Source organism: Camarhynchus parvulus, chromosome 3 (assembly GCF_901933205.1).
Source record: "Camarhynchus parvulus chromosome 3, STF_HiC, whole genome shotgun sequence".
Lineage (NCBI taxonomy): Eukaryota > Metazoa > Chordata > Aves > Passeriformes > Thraupidae > Camarhynchus > Camarhynchus parvulus.
In genome coordinates this window covers 20033288-20052565 of record NC_044573.1, presented here as the reverse complement: position 1 = coordinate 20052565, position 19278 = coordinate 20033288, and the positions used below count along the sequence as shown (strand labels likewise).

Sequence of the window (19278 nt, the reverse complement as noted above, 5' to 3'; positions counted from 1 at the left end):
ACATTTTGAAATCTGATTCTCTTTTAAATTTATTTTTATACATATTGTGACAAAGCATGCACACATTCTATTATCCTCCCTTCTGCTTTTGTGTTCTCCTCCCCATCCTACTACAGGAAAGTAAATCAATATAAAATCAAACATTTTCTAATCAAAAGAAAAGTTTTAAATAAGCAAGAATTTGCAGGCTCTTCCTGTAAAAATCCTATTAATTTGCAGGGTACTGCACTGGCAATCTGTAATTTGTGTGATATCTTCTTTGTTGTGAAACACTTATGCTTAGTTGTAAAAACCTAATGCTGTGACACAGGGATCTCCCTACTCTATCCACCACTACCATAACCCAAGAAGGATAATCTATGAGAAAAAATAGAAAACTTTGTCCAAAGGGAAGATTTGATGTTTTAATAGAATTAAGGTAGAGATGAAAAAGAAAAAAAAATCTTTTTGAACTTTAACTTCAGGGAAAAGAGAACACCCACCCTTCTCAGAAAAGACCCTAATCACTTCTGTTCTGGCTCCTGGCACTGCTGCACTTGTTGAAATAACAGGGTGGCACACTGAAGCGCCAACTGAATAGCAATCACACCATCCTTTTTTTGAGGGCAACCAAACATTTATTAAATGCCTCTTAATGACTTTAGCTTTTGCTTGGTTTTTCCCCCCTCTCCCTGCTGTCTTTCCTAATAGGATCACTAAGGGCAAACATCTTTGCTGCCTTACCTTTTAGACTCTTGTTTACAGTACCTGTTAATTTATTATATCAAACTGCTAATATCCCAATCACATTAGGTGCTAGAAAACAATATGGGAGAGGAAGTGATTTTCCTGGCCTGTTGGTGAAATGCAGCAGTTTGCCAGTTGGCACCATCAACCGCAAGTACTTAATAAAATCATCAAAGGGGATTAGTCAAGCTTTTCTTAAAGGGTCTTAAGACATGTCTGAGGCTTTCATTTAGTTGTTTATGGAGTTGCTTACATGTCTTTTGACAGGGTTCCCGCTGTAAGAACATTCTTTTTGGTGTTCAATTACACTTAAATGCATTTTTCTGTTTTTAAAGTCAAGAGTTACAGTCATGCAAGAATATATCATAAACTAGCAAATCTGCAAGGCATCTACTCCAAACAAGATTTTCTCCACAAGCACTAAGCAGCAAAACTAATACAATAAAAAAGAAAAGCCCACATCCAAACCACCAGGCATCCATAAAAAATGAAACATAAAACTGGCTGCATGTGATCTCTCTCTCATTTTTCTCTCCCTCCTTATTTGTTTTCATTTTCTCTTACTGTCTTTTGAGTCCTGTGATAGAACTGTAGATCTCTGCCTTAAAAAACAGCAAAAAAACAAAAAAAAAAAAAAAAAAAAAAAAAAAAACCTGACCCAACGATAACAGGAAAGCCTTAAAGATAACACATCTGTGATTAAAATAAATAAGAGGGAAATGGAGAAGAAATAATCATTTCAAAGGTTATAGGGAGGAATTCAGTATTTCAATTAGCTCCAACATTTCTGTTCCTTGCCGGCTTTCAAGAACCAGTTTTTCTGCAGCAGCAGATGGACAGAGAATGTAGCCTGCAGCACCGTCCTGTGACAGCCCCATTCTCCCTCCCAGACACTGCTGTTAGTAAATAGATTTACACATTCTCCAATCTCCACACATCTTTCTGCCGAATAATTAAAAGCAGGATGATTAGTTTATTGAGTGGAAGGAGGAACTTTTTTATTGAGGTCCATCCACGATTTTATCAGGGCCAGCACTTTTACGGTTGTCATGAGGGTGCAGGCATCCAATTTTTCTTATCTGCCTGATTAATACAAACGCTGTTTCAGGACGCATTAATTAACAGATACAAATCTACGTTCTCATGGAAGGATCAATACAGAGAAGAAAAGAGGCATCAATGTGAATTTAGTGCTGATGATGGAGAAGGCACTCTATTGACATTTACGTGCATAGAAACTTTAAAGTTGCAGTGGAGCCCTTTTGTCCCTGTGATTTACAAATTTACAATTTTTTGAGTATAACAATGTTTCACACACTTCTGAGAGGTTTAATTAAGCAAAAAGCAATAAAATCTGTTTTGATTAAAAAAAGTTTAACCTGCAATTTCTCTCTGCATTCTTTTTTTTTCCTGAAAACCCCCCAGCTTCCTTCTTTCATTTACTTATCTATTTTCAAACACATTCTTTGGCATTGGTTTTATTTTTTAAAAAATAAATAATAGTATGTTTCAGTAACATTTATTGTGTGCCACAGTCAAAGAAAATTACATATGCCCTGTGAGGGGGGGAAAATGGGATGTTGATATAATTTATTGTACTGCACTCTTGAAAAATCTGCATTCTGGAGCAGTAAATATACCAGTTGTTTTTATATGACACATAAAAAATCAAAAGAAATTTTTTACATTATAGGAAAACTGGCAAATATAAAGCATGCTGTTCCACCCTTCAATAATAAATCAAATCAACATGACTATTTTGTTGCTGATCGAAGTAACTTTCCCTTGAAAGACTGTTCAGTGAAAGCATGTTTTAACTTTTAAAGTTCCTTTGCATTCCTCGTGGGAATGCAAAACTGAATCAAGTTGTAATTAATCTGGGTTTGTTTCATTTTTTCATAAAATGTGAAAGCATACAGCATGTCTCTTGTATCACAGCAATGCCCTTTCATATGTGTTCAACAAGTCACAGTTAAAATAATAGATAACACAAGCATATATATTTATATACAGAGATTTATTTTTAATCATTTGGAGAAGGTTATACTTATTTCATGCCAAACTCTGAGTCTGTGAGGTTTTGTTATATGAATCCCCCAGATCAACCATGTTCTCTGCCAAGGGGATATTTTCGATATTAAATTGTAATTAATTTTTAAGAAGTCTCCAACTTGGACCCTTCCAGCCTTCTGACCAGTCGTAACCTCTCCAGTCCCATCTCCAAGCTGTGTCCAAACCACCCTCAGATGCTGCATGATGGTGTGGGCTGGAACTTTGTCATGCATTGTGTGGGTCCTTAATCCTTCAGAGTCTTGCAGGTCACTGCTTTCAACGCAGAACTGTGTAATGACATTTTAAAATACAATGCTGTGCCCCTTTCTCCCCCTTTATAATTCACCATATTGGTGACAACTTTGATCTCCCTCCATCTCCCTGCCCAAGTCAGAGCCATCTGATGTATCTGAGGCGTTTGCTGGCAGGATGACTCTGTACCTTGACCTGCAGTTAAACAGCGTGTTTATCTGCGATACAGCACACTCCAAATAAACCAGATGACAGTCTGCAACAACGTCATTTGGAAGGATTGAAAGGCTTCTCAAGAGTCAGGTACCCCTGAGGTAAGAAGCTTGAAGGAAGCATGTTTTGTGCCAACCCTCCTGCCATCTTCCACTAGACGCTCGTGTGCTTGACAATGATGCCATGGGCACTTGTCAAGTTTTTTTTTTTTTTTGCCTAGCAAACTGATGCACTTTGCAGTCAACTTACAAAAAAGGCTAAGCATTTGAAAGTGTGAAGGGCAAAAAATATCTGACGGCTAGTCTTCAAAAATACACTTTCATTTCAGAAAGCATAAATGTTTATTTCCTGAGCTGAGTGTTGACAGAAATAGGCTGCAGCGCAGGCATATGAATTTAACCCCTGGTAGGCATTCTGTTCACTGTGGTTTTTATGTGGCTGAGTGCAAGCATTGTAAATCTACGGGGTGTCTCCTAATATCAGTTAACAATAGCCTTGATTTGCTGCTTACAGATTTCCTTCCTTTTTTCCCCTTTCTTTCTCCTCCTTTCAGGGACTATAGTGTTTCTTCTGCTAAAAATAGATACTTTTCTACAAACAGTGTATCCCACTCAAATTGCAATTATGCCGGAATGACTCACTGAGATCACTGACTGTGGATTGAGAAAAAAGGTTGATTGAGCAACTGAACATACGCTTGGTTGTTTTTTTGCTTTTGCATACCAGTAAACCCAAAGCTCAAAGGAGGCAGACATAAATAGGTAAAAAGGCCTTCCCATTTTTATTATAGGAGCGAGGGGCATCGAGCTGACTGCACTCTGCAGTGCTCAGCGCTCCAAGCCAGTTCCAAGCACAGCCTCTTCAACAGAGCTCTTTAAACCACAGATCTTTTCAAATATCAGCACATTCACCACTTGCTCTCTATTTCACATTGCACACAGCTCCATGCTAAGCAGGGTAAATCTTTTATATTCCTGAAGACCCTTTCCTCTACTTCATTAAGATGGACTTCATGGACAGTAACTCACTAGGGGCCAGAGTGAAGCAGCTGCAGATGGTCAAGTGCAGAACTAAGATCTGTGCCTTGCACACAGCATTCGAGAACTACTGGCCAAAAACCAAAAAGACAGTGGCTGAACTTACCACTGTTTTCATCTGTAAACATTTGATGCAATGCCTCAATCAGGCTACTCAGACTTAAATCCTAGAGTTTATTTCACTTTGCAGGGACTGAGTTTCCCTTCCCCTCTGATATGTGTTTAGAAATCTGAACATTTGATCAAACCAGGTATGAAATTGCTGGCAAATCTGGGAGTTGCTTGCCTTTTCTGGTAATTGCCTCACATTTATTTTACCAGTTGTTTGTGTGATTGTTAACTTTATGACTAAAATATTCCTCTTGCTTGCCCTGGTTTGTACTTCAAATATCTTCATTTACATTTTTTATAATCAAAGCTGCACTTGCTCATGACATGTTCACTCGTGTGTTACAGATGCAATACATTTACACAGTTGAAATATCAAGAGTAGGATTTTTAAATTATTTACACTTAATTTTGATAGATTAACTTCTTTCTAAATGTTTTATGGGTACTGATGTTTCCAGCATAGGGGTTTTTTTTAAATTTCAAAAATGATGCACAGTCACCATTGTCAAAAGAACAAACTGATATTTTAAATACTTTAAAAAACACATTTTAGCTTGGATTACTTTATTTAGAGAGTGTATTTAGAGGCCTCATGGTCAAATAACCAACAGGCTTATCCTGGCTGCACTGAGGAGAATGTGAAGAACCTCCATTCCAAGATCAGATTTGTGTCCAGTGCACTCTCAGATGTACAGCTGTCAGTCTGCCCTCCTCTCCCTCCCTGGCACACACTCAGCCAAGCACTTGGATCCATCCAGCAACTTCAGCTGCCTTCCAGGGATGTAAACAAAGGCCAGGGAAATTTCACCAGTGAAATTTCTGCTAGGGCAATGTAATGTTTTCTAGACATGATCATAGAATTTGCTGAAGGAAACCTTCACAGCCTGACTGCCCTTTGCTATTATTCTCTCAAAAATCCAAGAGGATGGTATTAATTCATTTTTTAGGCTACATGTAGGGCTGAATCTCACACACAGAGCTGAATTAAGAGATCATTTTTATTATAGCAATTCAAGAAAAAATTGATTTAATTACATTTCAAATACTGTGTGGTCTAAAAATACGTATCAAGACCCACAAACATTTCAGTGGTTTTGAAAACCATTAGACAGAAGGAGAGTGCTCTCACTAATCACCAAACATATTTCCCAGATTATGGATGAAATTTCATGAAAGCTGGAACAGAAACAGATACAACTCATTATGCCAGGGTGAATCCATTATTTCAGGTTTGGTTTGGGTTTTTTTCATATCCCTTTGCTTATGGAGCCCCTGGTCAAAGGCTAATAATTGCACACAATGCCATAACCAGCTGAAATTCAAGTCTGACTCAGAATTTTCACGTGAAAGGTATCATCTCACAAAATAAAAAACACAGTTATTTGCCCAGACTTGAAAATGAAAAATCAAGTTCCAAAAGCACAGACTCTAAGTGACCAGAAATACAACCAAAGGCTCCATTTATGCTGTTTGCTGAGCGCAGCTTCCACACTCCTTGGAGCTGAGGTTCTGCAATTAAAGGTAAGCTCAGAAATGGATTCCATCCAGTAACTTTTGCACAGTGAGAGCACCACCTTTCCTGGGTGATGCTGTGCTGTGCAGCCTCGCCTCTCCTCCTGCCCCCACAGCAGAGCACTGCAAAGGCAGCACCAGGGCTCTGTCGCGAGCGGCGCGACGAGTGGCGACTGCCATCTGTTATCTGCGCAGCCCTGGGAGAGGGCAGCTCGGGCTGCACTCGCAGAGGTGCCCAGAGTCACTCTGCCTCGAATTAAAAAAAAAAAAAAAAAAAAAAAAAATTTGGACAGTGCTGGGATGTTTTCAGCACAGCCTGTGCACATTCATTAGGTTTTCTTTAAGTGTGTTTGTATTCCTAACTCTTGCTGTCCAAGTTCTTATAAAATATACATTTTTAAAATATATTTTATAACATGGAAAAATGCCTGTGATAAGCACTTTTTCACTTACACCTACCAGGAGGACGGGAAATGCCACACAGAGCACTAAGAAACCCGGGGCTGTTATCACAACGCTACTTTCATCTCACTGAAACAACAGCAGAGATATGGCACGGCAATAAAAATGCATTCACACTGCATGTCCCTCTCAATCCATTATGAACAATGGATTCTCACTAAGCAAATATTCGCTTGTCAGAAGCATTTGCAACACTGGATTCATTCAGCAGGACTAAGTAAGTGAAGTTCACAGCAATTTTAAAGCAGCAAATTAGACATTTACAAACAGTGAAGATGCTCCTTGTCTAGCGTGACCTTTCTTTCACTCAAGCTATACAAAAAGGTGTTAATGTAATTTAAATACCAGTTAGGAATATTTCTGGTTTGTCTTTTACCCTGTGAAACCTTACATGATAACACTAAACAGGAGCAATTTGAGGCTGTCACTTCTTCACAGGGTCAGATGCACATAGTGAGATGTGACCCACCATAGCTCAAACTGATTTTAGTACTGGAATCAGAGACATCCCACTCTAAGCACCCAAATATTTCCAGGCAGTTACTTTAAAATTTCTTATTTCTAGTTCAAGTGCAAGCTCTCAGGAGCTGCTTCTTTATTATTAATAATGGAAAGGAGCTGGAAAAGGGGACTGATTGAGGATGTCTCCCTGACTTCATATAACCAGTTGCTAACACTGTGAAGTGAACCACTAGAGATAAAAACACCTAGCGAGTTGCCCTTGCTTCAGAACAGAGTTGGTAAGGCCTCCATGTATGGAGTACTTTACAACGGCATTTTTGAAATGTACTGTTGAAAGTATTGTACTCTTTATTTCCATTAATTTTAATTTCATACCTTATTATCTCAGTATTCACCAAGAAAAAGGAAAATATAAGACAAGAGAGTTAAACAGATTAATACCTGATTTTCCCTTTGGGCTGATTTTACCACTGGAACTTCGACAATTTCAAACAGCTTTACAGTAAACTCACACCAATCTTACATTAAAAAGATGTAAGATGAAGCACTTGTATTTCGTTTTATCACCAGGTGCTCTGAGAACAGAGAAACACCTGATAAGTGTGTTCCAGGAAACCGCCTTTTTTTTTCCTACCCCTTTTTTCCCCCTCTATGCAAGACAGTTAGGACTCGTGGTGCATTACCTCTCTGCAGTGAGGTTCTCAGTTCTAACACATGGACAATGAAAAAGTTTTAAAATTCTGGCTAGCAGTGCAGTATGGCCCAATGAAGCTGTTAAGTCTCCTTCAGGTCAGCAGTATGAACCTGCAGATTCCTGAGGCTGATATTTTTAATGCACTACATATGTGATCTACCTGCTTCTTAAAAGTTAATTCTTCTAGTTCTTTAAAATTTAACCTTCAACTATGGTTTGGGTAGACTATGGAATTTTTTTGGTCCCCTTTTTGAAGGTAGCAGAGGCGGATGTCATAATATGGTGTGCTCCTGAAATCACAGGAGAAAATGGAGCAGGATTGTATTTATGGCCCTGATTTTTTCTTTCATTGAGCCTTTATAAAAAAAAATCATCAATCATATTTTCAACATAAAAATATTGATTTCACCCAAATTCTTTTTCAATCTGTTGTGGATATATATTTGACTATGAGTACAATAAGGCCAGCTTTGCAGGTGGAAAAATAAAAACTACCCTTAGTCATTAGTAAAGTGAACATAGATGAAAAATAAAGAGTACAATGAACAGGGCTGAATTTCTTCCTAAATCCATTCTAGAGAACAGAATACAGTTCAGCTTAAAACAGCCAGCATAATATCTTCATATCCTGTGTGTGGTATGGCTTACTTAGATCCTTCAATGAGGTCAGCTAGCAGAAAAGAAACTACAGTCACACATTATTAAACAAAAAATATTGACCCTTTTTCCTCCTTTTTAATTTTTACTCAGCTAAACAAAACTAAAAAGAAAAAAAGGGAAAAAAGGGACAACCTTGACAGAGGAAGCTTGCTAAACTAGTAACAATAATCAGTGTTAGTTCAAGGTTCTGCTTGCTTCAACCTTTGTATGCATCAGCCTCCCAACAATTGCATATATTGACTGGGCATATCAAGAAATTTAGAGTTCAGGTTTCTTCAGCACATTAGTCTTCAAAATCAAGTTTGCTGGATTGTAAAGTATCACTTCTGGGTTTTTTTTTTTCCACAGAAAGGAGGGATTTCTTGTGCATTTAATACTTGTTGCCTTTTATTTGTAACCTCTATGAGTCTGCTTTGAGAGTGCTTTTCCTCCAGGAGTGCTGGGTCACCGCTGTTTGCCTTTTGCTCCCCTGGGGAAGCCACCAGTCATTTCCTCCCCGAGAGCTGTGGCAATCCATGCTCCCTCCATCTTTCCATCAGGCAAAGTCAGGTTTCCAGGAATTCCCCAATCATGTGAATAATATGAATCCAATACAGGAACGTATTAGCATACGGAGACAACCATGCTTGCGATCCAATCAACGGATCTCTGTTAACCCTGTGTGTGCTGAGCTACCTAAAATCTCTTTCCATTGCCAAAGCAAAATCTTCAGGTTGCAAAATTTTGGGTAAATATCCCCTCTCGCCCTGTGGCAGGAAAATAATAGCTCAGACCACTGTCCTACACATCTTCCATCCTCTTCCTAATTTTTAAAACTTTTCTGCTGGTTAGTTGATTTTCTTAATGTGCTGCAGATGCCAAAAAATTCAAATGATGTTTACAGTCTCCCTGGTTTGGGGAAGAGAGACATAGAATGTGAAATTTCTAGTTTACTTAGTTGAGTGTGCATGTACCATTAAGATCATCTCTGGAGGCTGTGTCTTAAGTCTGCAACAGTCCACACACAGGGAAAAAAAAAGACAGAAAAAAGAAAAGAAAAAAAAAAAGGAAGCTGCCTGATTCTAATACACCTAATTAGCCATCGGCAGACTCTTAATTGCATACATTAGGATGATTCCATAGTGGAGATTAATTCTAAATATACCCAAGCAGCTGGTTAAGATGCCATGGATTACAGTGTGGACTGTACTTTTCCACTTAATTAGATATCAAAATTAAGCAGCAACAAGCATTTTGACATAACGGGGATCAAGCCGCCGCTTGGCATCCCAGAGCTGCACTAAAGTGACCGCTAAACAGAGCCGCACAGATGGAGAGATATTAAATGCCGCACTGGAAAGTAATTTCAAATAATAAAATATCAATATTTACATTTTAATTACCCCTACTGAGAGCCGCTCTGTCATTTTCACTATTGCCGACGCAGCAAGGGGTAGTGGAATGACATTGCGGCTCTGACTGCAATGACTATTTTGTTTCCATTAAAGAATGACAAGTGTTTTAGAGGCAGTGACACCCAGTGTGTGAACAAGAATGACAGCAGATCAGAAAATTCCTATTAAGTGAATAAATGACTCAACAAGAGAATTTACTTTAAGCAGCCAGCTCCTCCTTGAAACACATAATCCTTTCTAAATTTCCTGCAGGAAGTTTATGATTAGAGGTACCTTGGAGAGACCTTAGCTTCTCATCAAATATTTAGAATGATAGGACCTTACATGATGACTGGTCAATTTAAAAACAGTAACCTTTAATGCTAGGAGTTACACTGAGAGTTTGCGTGAATCAAAATAATTTTGAGGGAGACAGGAAGACAGTGAAAAGGAGATTCCTTCCCCTGAAAGGCACCTGAAAGCCTTGGTGCATGGAGATCACCAGTGTTATTCTTGCTGTCTTCACCACTTTTACTGCCATTGGCACAGTGAGTACTCCACATCCCACCTGGGTCACAATTTGCTGGTGTTCAGAATTGTACCCAGCAGGTGATCACAACAGGTAATGTGCACACGCACAGCTTCAGGGCTCTTGTTTCTCCCTGCCTATTCTCTGCACATGTATAAACATTTCTTCTTTCAGTATGTACATCAGAAATCCGTGGGACACCTTTGCAGCACCTTAGAAATCTAATTACTTCTGATCAGGTCTGAGGTCAATCTCATGGAAAATATTATATCACATCTGACATGCTGCATTTACAAGATGAAAAGGAAAGAAGAAAAATACCAAAACAGTAAAGAAAAAAAAATCTTCCTTGGGGATGTCTGTCAAACTGCAGAGATCTTCAAAGAATTTCAATGGCCTCAGACATGAGAAAGTGGGTAAGAGTAAATCCTTGGTCAGTACACCCAATACACAGCTAAGTGACCCTCCTCCTGAGTCACGGCATGCATTTATTTAATAATGTGCAGAGCTCAACTTCTATAAATGTGACAAATGGCTAGACCCGAAGGGGGGGAAAAAAGGCATGAATATTTTTACAGAACAAAAAAAGGAAGAACTTTATGGCAGTGACTATTGCAGGAATTTTAGATCCAGCTTTGACATTAAGAATTAGCAGTCAAGTACAAAAATTTTACTCTGACATTAGCTGCTTAACTAGTTATCTTCTTTCTCTTGTCTTTTTCCCTCACTTCTTTTTCATCGCCCCCCTTTTTTTTTAAGTACCCAGGAAGTACTTCTTAAGCATCCCTAATGCTTTTAGGACAAGACACTTCCCCATTTCTCAGCCACTAGCACCTTTTAATTTCTGAAAGAGCCACGGTTGAAAATCTTAATTAATTGTTCCATACTGCTTCAGGATCATTATGCAATGTAATAAAGGCCGTGTAATTATGAAATTTTACAGCCATTACCAAGGCTGATGGCTCGTATTTCATCCTCAGCTGGACCCAATGGCTTTCAGCCACTCAGCTCCCCTTTGATGAACTACAGACAGATCTATCAGGCCCAAACAATATCCAGGCAAGGCGGCTATAATAGCTACCTACAGATGAAGCCATAGATAAAGATAAACTATAAATCTACACACAAATGCAGGCACATTGCCTCAGGATGACAGAGGGGAGAGGATGAGACACTTGGGAAAGCTGGCGGCTTGCAGAAAGGCAACCTTCTCTCTCTGTCTCTGTTATTCAGTTTGGAATTTGTTTGGTTTCTTAAAGATGCAAAACCCCTTAACACTTTCCCTCACAAAATTACTTATTTTTAAAAACTGTGAATTTTTATATGGAAGTCAAAGGGTCACTTGATCCATCTATTAAATTTGACACAGGGGACTTATGTGGACAAATCAAGTTATCCTCCAAAAGAAGAATCCCAGCCAACAAGTTTGCAAATCATATTTTTAAAAGTGAATCCAGGTCACTTGCTTCTGAGACTGAAAAAAGCAACCATCCCTGATTTCTAAATGCATTATCATGAGCAGATGCACAGAGGTGAAGTCAGATGATAGGCTTTCACTGGAGGCAGCACCAGAGATGCAATTTCATGCAACATTGTCCGACATTATTTTATTTTGAGTGTGAAAATGAAAATACTTCTAAAATTCAGAGCAAGTTAAAGAAACAAGAGGATTATATATGCTCTTGGTACCTGCAACACCAGAATGCAGTTTATGTCCTAGTTATGGAGGTGACCTCCATCAATGCCCTCTTTAATTTAAGACAGGAGGCCTTCTGAGTATGCAGTGTTAGTCCCACCAGAGTGAGACAAGGCTGACTAAATGATCTCTAGGTGAGAAAAAGAAATGGAGAGCTGCAGCTCCTGACCAATTCTGAAAGAGTCCAGGGAAGAGTGTGAAAACATTAGCTTGGAAACTGCATCTATTAGTACCCATTCCAGTAGCCCACGGTCAGTCGTGAGGCTGATGCCATACTCATGGCTGAAGCTAAAAGCACTTCAGAAGGCAAGAAAAGTTAAAATAAAAGAATCACCTGTAGTCTCTCATTTTTAATAGATTAACAGAATGGCTTGGCCCTTTCTAAAGAAAACATGACAGATTTAGAGGAGGTTCAGAGAAAGTAAAGCAGTACCTAAGAAAACTCTTATGAAAAGAGACTCAGAAGGCAGGAATTGTCTTCCTCAAAATAGTGATGTATGAGAGAATGCAGTAGAAGTGTACGTAAATTAATGATATAAAAAGTAGTTCTAAAGCTTTTATTCTGTCTATCTCAAAACACAGACCAAGCACCACTATAGTAAAATGCAGGAAATTCAAAATGGAAGACAAAGAGAAATTCTTCATTCACAGAGTACCTGGACTGGAGAACTTCTTGCCAAAGGATGTCATTGAAGCCAAGAACTCAGAGAGGGAGCTGATGCTTACATGGACAGCCAGAATAGCTCCAGGTATTAATACTCCAAATCCAAATTAAGAGGACAAGGATATTTTTCCTCCTTACTTTACCTAATCTCTAAGCATAAGGAATTCCAAATAGTTTTCCTGAGGCTTCTGCCTACTATGGGGTTCATGTCCCCTCCCCTGAGACTCATCACTGCTGAAGGCAGCAAAGTGTGTGCCCATGACCTATAGCATTCAGTTCATAGTTTCCTAAAAACTGAAGCCTCGGAATTTGGGCTGCCTTTCTTTGAGGTGTTTCGAACCTACTCCTAAGAAGTGTAGCTCAGAACAGAAGAGATGTGCCCCAGGGTAAGAATTTCAAAATCACAGCAACTGAGCTCTCGCTGCACTGCTACTGTGGAAAGACGAAAATAATGGATACGGAAGATCCATGGTGTTATCATAGCCACAAAAGCAGGCAGGTGCATGCATTAGTGTGTGTTTGCATAAGCCTGTGTACGCACGCATTTGTACTGAGCAAACCCAGGGTATTCCAAGAGCTACGGAAATGAATAAAGATCACCTGCTCATTAACTTGTATTCTTTGCTTATTAAATACGTCCTTTCTTCTAATATAAAAAACTGTCTTTGCTGAAGGACAAAAGAATAATGTCATCACCCAGGTCAGATCAAAGAAGTATTTTCTGAAACGGGGAACAGAGTCACAAAGGGTCACTGGTCAACAAAGCTGCACCTGAAGACAGGCAAGGGAATGCATGATTCAGGTTCCTCTGTCCTAATGCTGAGAATGCTTGATATACGGTCTTTAAGGACCAGTATCTTCTTTTAACATGCTTTACTGAAACTGCACATATGGTGAATATTCACTGTACATGGTGTGAACTGATCTGCCTCCTGCAGTGCACGTGGAAGCATCATAAACATCCTTAATGGGGAAAATAACCCAGCATTTACATACTAGACTATACAAACACCACTGGGCTGTAATTCCTGGCCAGGACTTTAAATTGCCTTCTAATACTTTTAGAATTTACCAGAATTTGGTGAAGACCTCTGTTTAAAAATGCACTAGGAAAACTGAGAAGAATGGATGTAGACAAAGAAACTGGCAGATCTTTTACCTTCTCTGCTTTCCATCAGGTGGACTCATTTAGCCAAATTAGCATCAACCTCACAGATAAACTCTGTGGCTTTACCTTTTTTTATCCTCCCCATCATTCATATCAGTAGAGTAAAAAGCAGCTACAAATACACACAGCAGGACAATTTTTAAGAGCAAGAACTTCAAGTAGGAAGTAAATGCAAAGATGTTATTTCTATTTCTATCTGAGGCAGTAATACTAGTTTGCTACACTGATCTCATAAAGATAATGATGATAATGTGAGAAAACACATAAATGCCACCTTATAATTTTTTGTTTTACGAATGAAATGCATGAAGTTTTAACCTCTATAGTAACTGTCTAGTCTGTGAGACAATGCCTATCAATATTCCGTAATTTAAGATTACTGTAACATTTTAGTAAAGTACAGCAAGGAATTTTGAGCATGTCAGAAAGTTAATTTGCAGTTTAGTTGCAAACTACCTTGAAACAGAACTAGCTGAGGCATAGTTAGAGTTTATTTTTGCCAAATATAAATTACTGCAAAGGAAAAGGTAATCAGCTTTATGTATTTTGGGAAAGACTTTCTTTTCAGTATTGGGTTTAAAACATTTTTCTTCTTCAAGTGATTTTTGGGTTTTTTTAATGAGCAGCTGCATGTATGTTACATATGAGTAGGAAGTGTTTTTAGGAAACTGCTTTAGAGAACACATGAACAAGAGGTTTTGCAAAGTCTCAAAAAAGCCCTGACTGCAGTAAAGCCACATTCAGACACAGAAAAAGGACAGACACATTAGGACAGATCACAAAAGGAAGGGATATGTGGGTATAATTGTATGTTTCCTCTTTGAATATTCACCAAATGGGGCACAAATTGTAGCTGCTATAATGCATGCCATGCTTTACACTGATTTTCTACACTTGGTATTCCCTAGCTGAATTGTTTCTGAAGTCTATGGTGATTTTTTTTCCACAGCAAATCAGCAGTTTTTCAAGAGGTCTCTGTGCAACCCAGGAGTATGACATTTACTAATGTGTTGAGATTGAGGGATTCTCCTTTGTAGAAGCCAACACTAATAAGAAAGATATGGTTCAGTGTCCTGGGTATTCTTCCCAGTTTTATTAATTAGATGGAAAGCTTCTCCCTCTGGAATACTGCAAGGTATTTATTAACACTTCAGCCCACAAACTAGAGTAAATTCACAGTAGTGGAGGTAATTGTTACATACACCGGCTCTTGTTATCAACTTGGCAGGGATAAGCAAAAAACCCCCAGAGGTTTAGATTACGATCTTTTTCATGATATTTTAATTGTGCTTCTTAATCTGCTAAATTAAAAACTATAGTACAATCTTATTCAGATCACTGGCAAAAAAGATCATATCAATTTGCAACAAAATGTATGAACGCTCCTATCTCTTTTAATTATACAAAGAATTTAACAATCATATTCAATATGGCCACAGAGTGACTGAGATACAAACTCTTTCTTTTGCAGTTGTGCCACCTTATCCCTCTGCTCCTTCACATTTTATTTCATGTCTCCCATCTTTTAAGGCACAGACTCCCTTCCCTAGATGATCTTTAGTATCACCACCTTCCTTCTCTCTCTTCATGATCAGCATGGTGACATACTCCAGCAACCGTGTCTCAGCACAGCGACGACTGATGATGACCAGGCAAGCACTCCAGAGTATCTCAGCTGCTCTTGTGCTTCACAGAGAAGTGTTAGGTATGCCCAGAGATACCTCATGTAACCACGTTTCCCTCACTGCTGCTTTCAGCCTTCTTCCTTTTCTTTGCATTCTTCTGCTATCAGACCCTCTTACTCCTTCTGGGCACCAGTATGTCAATTTATAGTGACACGAGAAATACCATCTCTTTAATTGGTCCACACTAATTTACCTACACTTTTTTTTTTTATGCAGCTCTCAGTGCTCTCAAAAGCTTAGAGCTGGGTTTCATTTTGCAATCCTTACCTTATTTCTATGTTCTTGCACCCACCAAGTGTTCTGATGGGCCCAAGTACCTCAAACTGGCTCTACTATCAGGTATTTGGACACATTCACCAGTAATTTTAGAGATTACACAGAAAGCACAGGTGTGTTTTGTGAGGATGCGCCATGTGAGAGGGGTCTAAATCAAAATTTTCACATGCCAATACTGCTGGATCATCTCTTGTTTCTTTGGCTTTCTCCTTGACCCAGACATCTGCTTTCAAATGTGTTTCTTGCTGATCCTTTCTTTATGGTCACCAGACATTTACTGTACCTTCCCTTATGGATGTCAAGTGCCCTATCAGTGATCTGAGAAGGAAAGGGGTGAGAATTCTCTCATCTATTCTGTCAAAAACCCCGCTTAGCTATCTTGACTGCACAGGGCACAAGTCATTTATACCTGGCACTTGCCAAATACACCCCTGTCAAAGAGCTAACTAACTTACTAACATCAGCAGTTTTCAGGACTGTATCATAGGTGATGTCAGAAGCATAGATGTAGCATGAGATACATTTATACAGGAAAAATATGAGGAAGAATTTGGCCTCCCAAATCTTCCACTGTCTCTGTAATTCTGCGGGAGTCACAAAATCCTTCTCTTTCTCACGATCTTTCTGTGCCAACTACGGATACAATACATATAAATAAATTAACAGGGCTGTTATGCTGTTTCATTCATTTAATGTCTGAAAACAACAACAAATATTTTAACCAAAAAAGGTCTACAAAGTATATTCAACATTTCTATAAAATATGTGAAATATATGAAGAGCCAAACTGGCTAAAATATTTAGAAAATTATGGAGTTCAACTTCAACACTTCCTCTTCATGCTCTTTTGGTCTATTGCTCACTGTTGGCTATGGGTAAAATATGAGAAAACATGAAGCCCCTCTTCTAAGTAGTTTAGCCCGTTTATCCCTTTACCCCCTTCATATACTTTTCAGAAATTTTGAATATACTTTGTAGACCTTTTCTTGGCTAAAACTGAGCAATACAAGAGAGTTTGAAATGGCTCCTACTAAGCTGACCATTTTTCCCCATGTATTTCTATGGATGCAGACTATGCCCACAAAATGAATGTGTCTAGCATTGCATTAGGAAAAACACAAAGTAAAACTAGGACCTTGACCATGTAGTGCTGACTTTACAGCCCTGAGTGAGAGGGTCAAGTGCACCAGTGTTGTAAAACTGTAAACATAAATATTATACTGTATGCATGAAAATGCATAAAATACATTTAATTAACTCTGGGCTGTGATACAAACTGACAATTCTCAACAGAAATTTCAAAGCTAAGCCTGACACCTTTCGACTCATTTTGCTCAGTAAGATACATATTTAGGCCAGATTTCTATACATTTGTATGTATTTCTTTTAATATATGAAAAATGCATATTATTTACCCAATTGCCTGAAATGTCTATTGAAGAAATACATATTTATTTTTAAAAGCAGTCCATATATTATTTACTCAGTGGATGAGAATGACTTCAAAAACCCGTTCTGGTCCATCAAATAAATACATATTTATAAATGGTTTTTAAAATGCATATTATTTACCCAATGGACTGTAATTGCTTTGCTAGTGCCATTACATGTAAATATGTAATTAGCCACATAATAAAAAATCCCCACAAAATTTCTCTGAAAAGCATTATATTTCCATGTGTCAATGTACAATACCTTTTCTATTGTTATTATTTTTCTTTAAACAGCAAAGGTGATTACCCTATGCTAATGACTAAGGCTTTGCCATATTTCAAAACCCCACTAGCTCTGCAATTATAAAAAATGTAAACCTGAAACCCACATTTCTTCCTTTTAGAATTAGTGTTTTGGAATCCTCACCTTGCAGTTGGCGCACCTGGCTTGGGTCTTTTTGCCAGCCCCACAGATGCTGACCAGACTTTGCATAACTGAACACTCCTGTCAGTAGGAGTTTGTTCTGTTCTCACACAAGCTCCTCCACACTGTCAGCCAATGCACCTGCACCATTGCTGGGCCATCCAATCTTGTACAATGCCAACCTTTACTTATTTATTTCTCCTCACATGGGTTATTTTCTGCAAAGCACTAAATATCCTCAAAACTCTCTTTTTCTTGTGAGAGTGAAGCCAGGATATGAGACATGCAACTCCAGGACCACAATGTATTTTATTACACAGTCCTGTATCAGTTTCTATTCAAAAGGATGTAGCACCTACCCCAAATATTTGGGAATTAATATTAAGAACAAGACCTGCCAGGCCTACAAAAATCGATGCACACTTTCCAACAGGAGTGAATAGTATCATTTTTAGCAGTGCATGTGTGTGGAATAAGTGTCACACATTCAGATGTAAATTTTATTCTCTGAGCTGAACACCAGGTGATTAATTCTGATAGCATAGTGATCAATTGGTACAGGTGCTGCACCTGAGTAATGTTTGTTTCTGTACACATTGGTAGCAAAGGTGCAGCACTAACACAGGTGTCACTTGTGTAGTTGTGCAACATCTCTGATTTCCTGAAAACACTCACGCTGGTAGTCAGGCTGAACTGTAGAACTGTAGTTCTGCCAGTTTTTTCAATTAGACCCATTATTGATTTGATGAAGAAGCAAATTAAACATACCATGGTAGTATGTAAAATGGTTAGACAGAACATAAGGTTCTGGTGCTGAGCTTCTTAGGCACATTACCTCTGTGTGCAGCTTTTCCTCACCTGTCTCTGGAGACTACAAAAATGAGAGACTTGGAAGACAATTTGAAAGCACCAGTCTAACAACTTAGGTATGGAGCATCCAGGAACACACTCATGTAAAATGCCAGGAAGCTCAAACTTTGTTGAGACCAGAGCTACAACTACTTAGTTGCTTCATTTAGGTCTGGCATAAAACCTCTCGTATTCACAAAGCTGCTAGAGACTGACACCAGTTTGAGGATATAAAAATATATATATACAGGTAATAACATCTTTCTTTTCAAAATAACAAGAGATTTTTGTTAATTGATGGTACTTTTAAGTTTAAATCTCTGGCATGTGGAATCAACACTGTTTGCAGCTTACAACTATTTCTTTGCAATCTCCTCTCATTAAAGAGCATGAGTTTTGATACCAACAATGAGTAACGCAGTGTCTACCCAAGACTTACATGTTCACATTTTTACAACCACTCTCCCCACCCCTTTGCTCAACATGATGGGGAACCCAAAGCAAGTAGATGTGCTCACTAGAAAGCCTCTTCACTAATTTCCATTTAATTCATTTACCGAATTAAATCAAACTGCTACTGTGAAAACTATCTTCTCACAGAGGGGACTAAAGGATCTCTCCACAGATCACTCCAAAGCACTTGAAGTTCAGCTTCCCAAAGCAAGCTAGCTGAAACAAACACAACTAACAGGATGCTGCAGCAGCAGGTCCACCCAGGGCACACAGCTCAGGGCAAGAAGTTTCTTAAGGTCAAGCACAGTAAGCCCACTGTCTGGCTTTGGTGTGCTGGAGACCTACATTAAGTCAGCACAAGCCTACAAAATCCTCTTTTCTTATTTCCGCAGAGCTGCTTCTGTTGGAGCAGAGAGACAGTATTTTGCACACTCTCTCTCTCTCTCTCTCATGTCACTCATCACTGTAAGAAGGACCAATAATATCATTTCCAACAGGCCTAAATTCCTGTTGAAATTAGCAGTCTCCCTGCAGGTATGCAATTTTA

The 19278-nt window shown here is 38.7% G+C and overlaps 1 protein-coding gene across 12 annotated transcripts in view; it reads right to left on the bottom strand.

The window, feature by feature from the left end:
- Nucleotides 1-19278, bottom strand: part of ESRRG (estrogen related receptor gamma) — a 390382-nt gene that overhangs the window by 13621 nt on the left and 357483 nt on the right. The gene's annotated exons all lie outside the window — the stretch shown is intronic.